A 6,000-nucleotide genomic window follows, 5' to 3' on the forward strand; every position below is an offset into this window, starting at 1 on the left:
GATGTCTTCACAAAAGTTGTAGATCTTATTATTTTAAGCAACTTTGTTGAAGACATCATAAAGATCGCATGAAATTCAAAAAAGTTACGAGCATTTAAAAAATAACGAGAATTTTAACAAGTAATTTTGAGTTTTTATTTAATATCTTTTTAAGTATACGATTTACAAACTTGGTATATTTGAGAAAGTTGTTCAAATTGTTAAAACACACAATTTTGTAGAACATTTTAAATACATATTTCAACTAAGAAAGGAGATATACTGCAAAATATCCAAAATAATGCATTTTTTCTGTAAGTTATAACCTTAAGAGTTCGGACGAGTTCGGATAATTTTTTGAGTGGATTTTGTTGATCAAGTTATTGGCTTTCCATTGATATATAAATAAAACATTAGTTTTGAATAGATTTTCTGCAAACAAGCAATCAATAATGAGCTTTTTCCTTTAGAAACACTTAAAATTCGAAGAAAAAAAACCTCAATTTTTCCTGTTTTAAGAGGAAAAAGCTCATTTTTGATTGCTTGTTTGAACAAAATCTATTCAAAACTAATGTTTAATGTATATATCAATGGAAAGCCAATAACTTGACCAACAAAACCCACTTAAAAAATTATCCGAACTCGTCCGAACTCTTAAGGTTATAACTTACTGAAAAAATGCATTATTTTGGATATTTTGCAGTATATCTCCTTTCTTAGTTGAAATATATATTTGAAATGTTCTACAAAACTGTGTGTTTTAACAATTTGAACAACTTTCTCAAATATACCAGGTTTGAAAATCGTGTACTTAAAAAGATATTAAATTAACACTCAAAATTACTTGTTAAAATTTTCGTTATTTTTTAAATGCTCGTAACTTTTTTGAATTTCATGCGATCTTTATGATGTCTTCAACAAAGTTGCTTAAAATAATAAGATCTACAACTTTTGAGAAGACATCAAGACACTAAACTAATTATTTCAAGAAATAATTTTTTTATCTCCCTTCCAGATGAAAAAATCACTTTTTTCTTTCAAGAATTTGATAGATCATCAAAAAATATAAAAATGTTGCGAAGACATCAAATGTCTATCGTTTACCGTTTGTCCGCAAATAATTTTGATCGCTTATTAGGTTCATTTACCCCTGTGTGCGCCGTCACCGCTTACAAGCGACATGCAGACAAACACTTTTGGGGCGCAATGAAAAATAGCTTGCAAAAACCCAAACGAATTCAAGTTTGACAGATCGATTGCTGGTTTTTCAGCAATTCAGAACAAGTTCTGGAAAAAATCAGCAACACAGAGTGATCGGTACTGTACCGGTCAGGAAATTTCATCTATGTTTTGTTTGTAATGTGTCTAGTTTTATGTTCACTTGACACTGTAATTCATTTGTTCGAAACACCACTATATGTATACGTACCTTAGGATAAGCATAACTCTCTCGGAACATGAATACTTTCTTCGAGAGAGTCAGAAATAATAGTGTAGTAATCCATTTGAGAATTAAGAAAGTACATTGAACTAAACGCACGGAATTTCACTTCGTTCCTATTAAACCAATATAGTTAAGTCCAATCAAGCGACTATCTAAACAGTTCCAAAAGTAAAAATAGTAATCGGTGGCAAATATAGATCGCGAATACTGTGAGGTGCTATCTCGCAAACAGACCCGAATAGTGAAAACAAAATCTCCCCCCGAACGGGTGATCAGCTCTTGGTGCAAATTGAAGACGACTCACCTTACATTCCTGGTGGATGCTGTCGACTGGAGACGGAAAGAAATTCCCCGAAATCCGAACCCACCCATCGGCCGAGCCCGAACACAGAGAATGTTTGCTGGTTTCCAGCAAAAATTTGGATTGCTGGACGTTTCCAGCAATTTTTTTGCTGGAAATCGAGGCAAAAATTTACTGTGTAATCATAAAAACTTGCCTTCATATCAACGGAAAGCTTTTAATAACGAATAAGAGTTCAGAAAATGATATTCATGATTCACCTTAACACTAGTCAAAAGTGTCTCCCAATTAATCCCTATGACCCCGCCTTCAACCAAAATTATTTTGCCAGGATGCAGAGGTAACCTCGGTCCTTAATAAAGCACAAAATAGATCTTTCACCCTTTTCTCTTTTTTTCCAATTTATCTATCGACTACTAGGACGTGACCGGCGCCGTTATTGATGTTGAAAGAGAGAGCATCAGTTTTGTGCAGTGTAAATGAGCTGCTAATACCAAGTACCTATGAACAAAATTGATGGATTCGGTCAATCACGGAGAAGCCACAGATCTTGAAAATCTAGCGTAACATTTCAAAAGGGCGAAACTGCCAAATGTAAACAAATCGAGTTAACGGTCATTCCGGATGCACGCGGTTGCACTTTACCTATCAAACGCGGTTTCATCTTAAAATTACTTGAAACTTTCAAAAAATTGATAAAATTCAATTGGGCGAAACTTCCTGTTGATGCATTTTCGTTGGAACGTGAAGTTACGCCTATTCAAAATGGAGTGAATTTTTCTATTCGTGTAGAGCCAAAAGGCGTAACTGAGTTGACCGTGTGTGACAAAACGGCCTAATTAGTTTTTGCGTGTAGGATGAATGGGCATAACTTCAAAACCAAAACAAAAACGGCCGATCAATTGGGCGAAACTTGCAGGCGTAACTGAAATCGAAAACAATAATAGGGCGAAACTCGAAAATCTCTGAAATTACGCGAAAAAAGCTAAAGTTCTTGATAACTGTGCATTTCCGGTTTGTGCTTGGGAAAAAGGGATGATTCCGGTCGACCAATGTACTACTGCACGTCCGTCCTGATTGATAGCTGGGAGTCCAAAGAGCCCGATGCAATGGCGGGCGCTAATACCAGAGCTTGCGAGGAGAGCCCATGCAGTGAGCACTCACATATGTTAAGCACTCATCACACTCTTATCGGGTGACCAAACCTGGCCCACACAATAACCATCGAACAATAAGTGAATATAATACACATTTTTTTATTTTGTTGAACAAAAAGTGGTCGATTTTATAAATAGGATTTGAATAGGTGTTCCGAATTTTCAAACGCGTTTTTCTCGTTTCGAGCTAACTGCTAGTTTCGCCCTATTTAAATGTTACGCTAAAAATGTTTTGGCGAAATTTTCAAAATGTGCTAAAAGTGATAAAATTTCTTCCACTTTTTCCCAACACCAGTGAACTAGCTCTAAATTTAAAAATTATCCTCAAATTTGAGGAAAATAATAAAATCTTAGTTGCCTTCGCTTCTAAAATCGGTAAATCTCCAAATTAAACATCACAATTTAACTTCAAATAAAGAAATTTTCAAATGGCTTCGAGATCGGCACGAGCCTCCAATCGTAATCTAAAACCTCGGCGGCCAAATCATCGCCGTCGTCGGAAGAAGTCACCGCTGTCCTCGCGTTTACGTAACAGCTTGAGGGAACCGGACCGTAATGCACAACGACGAGCAGTGGTGGTACCAATTGTCCGAATCGATCGGAGACGGAGAAGAACTAACCAAAGAAATGGGTCCAGGATAGTTCAGGTGTACAGGAGATCGCCCGGGCAACATTTAAATGCCAGTCGCCAATCAGTGACACTACGAGCACGTTCTCGATCACAATCTCGATCTCGATCGCAGAGCCGCAAATGATCTTTTCGAAATTATCTTACGGAAGAAAAATGCTTAAATAAAAATTATACATAACGAAACACTTGTAATGTTTGGAATTGATTTAATCAAAACTCTGAGTTACGAGAGAATTGAAAAAAGGATCTTAAATCAGACTTCAAAAATCAAAATCAGAACTCGGGATCAGGATTTAAGATCCAACCTCACATCAGAATTTAAAATAAGAAATTTCGAATAGAATTTAACTCAGATTTCAGCTATTTTTAAGTAAAATCACGGCAGTCTTCCTAAAATTACTGCATCTTCATCACGTTTACCTACATGCGAATTTGATAAGCTAATTTTACAGCTCGAAGTTATGCAGCAGAAAGTGTGCTAAAGTATTACTTTCCCTTTTCTCATTTTAAGTAAGTGCGTCAGATTAGTTTTACAATTAAAGAAAAGAAAACTTTGCACAGCTGTCATATTATTAAGATACATAAAACTTAAGTGATTTCTCTCATAATGACCTAATCTGTTCCAAGGTCATGTGATTAGCATTTATAATTTCACCTATTTGTTATGGGGGCATGATTATTTACGACGCTCCTGGCGTATTTTCCCCTTTTCAGACATTTGCATCTTTATAGTTACATATGTAGATGTACAAACAGTACCGTTAGTGCATCATCCAGCCAGTTGTTCAATCAGCATCAGCAGTAACAAGTGATAGTCAGATGTAACGAAATGTAGAAAATCAGGTTGTATAAAATTTAATCAAGATAATTAAAAACAACGTCAGAAAATATTCATCCAACATCGTTATTTTTAAGTCAGTTTGAGGATGAAAAAAATATAACAACGATGATACTGGATAGGCAAATTTGAAAAAATTATGACTTAACACTATATAACAATCATCTTCATCTTTCAACCAATATTTTCATTAAAAATAAAAAAATCGAATTTCTTCCATTCTTTGGCGTAATTCAGCGAATGTGCTTCTGCGTGACGTAGACCACGTCACATCGAGCGCGCTAAACTGTCTGGCTGGACTTTTTATGTTGGATTTTCCACACTTTGAATTATCGCTTCTGGATGGGAATTTATTGGCAGTTCTGAATAATAATGCATTGTAGCGGAACAATCATGAAGGCATTAGATAGGTTCAAAAGTGATCGTGAAAATTTGTTGAAGATCATTTTAAAAATCAACAAAAAAAATTGTAATCGTTTTTCATTGATCAAATAATATTATCAATTTCGAAAAACTTAGATGGATTTAAATAGTCTTGAGAATCTTCAAGTGATTGTACCAAAATTTCGCTGAACTGAATTCTTCAAATAATAAGAAACTTAGCAAAAAAAATCTATGACAACATGTTGTTTTTCCCCTGAATGTTTACGTCCACTTGTTTGTGGCGGAAAGCACGTTCCACCCACTATCCTGTCATCATGAGAAAATCAAGTTTTATCTGGTTACAATTTGAATAATGATGCAATTCTCGGTAAAACACTGGAAAGTAAAAAATGGGCGCCCCATTTGATCATGATTTACGATAATGGCGATGATCATGTTTAGTGAAATCACATTTCTGCATTTAAAATGTATCTGACTACATTATCTATTTATTAATTATCCAGGAAATGTTGAATTTGAATCACATTCGATGACATGTAATGTTTTAAGATAAATTTACACCAAAAAATACTATAACGTTTTATACAAATTACTTTTCCTCTTTTCTAGGTTTTTTCCGAATTTCAAAAACCTATCAAACGTTACGCAGATTTTTTTGCCAGAAATAAGCATATTTTTCTATATATTGTTGACTTATGTACGCAACATATGCTTCTTTTATTTAACTAGCCTAGAAAAATGTATTTACATAATTAAACAAGCCCCCGAAAAATTGCATCCGTGGGAGACCAAAAGTACATAACAAAAATATGCTCATACGCCTATGATCTTAATTTTGTCATGTTCTTTCACGTATAAAAGGAATTTTTGATGAAATATCAATAAGTCACACAAACGCAACTAAATTGCAAATCATTGCTTGCCACATTTTGTGGGGTATCTTGGGCCACCTATATTTTGATGTTTTTATACACATTCAGAACTTAAAATACATTATCACTATCTGTAAAGTTTGCTTATGCCAAATTAAGAGTTATAAAAAGGTTTTGTCTATTTTTTCTAATACGATAGAGATGAACATATGAAGTTTTGCCGAAATGTTTTGGAATTATTCGAAAATACACAACTCTTTTTATTATTTCCTCATCTGAAATTGCTTTAAAATAACTGAATGAATTATGAAATTTCAGTTTTGGGTCAACTCATAAACTTTGCACGTTATCTAGTCAATTTGGATTTGGTGGCTCACGTTTCCCCACAGTTTTT

Source organism: Uranotaenia lowii, unplaced genomic scaffold (assembly GCF_029784155.1).
Source record: "Uranotaenia lowii strain MFRU-FL unplaced genomic scaffold, ASM2978415v1 HiC_scaffold_23, whole genome shotgun sequence".
NCBI classification, from domain to species: domain Eukaryota; kingdom Metazoa; phylum Arthropoda; class Insecta; order Diptera; family Culicidae; genus Uranotaenia; species Uranotaenia lowii.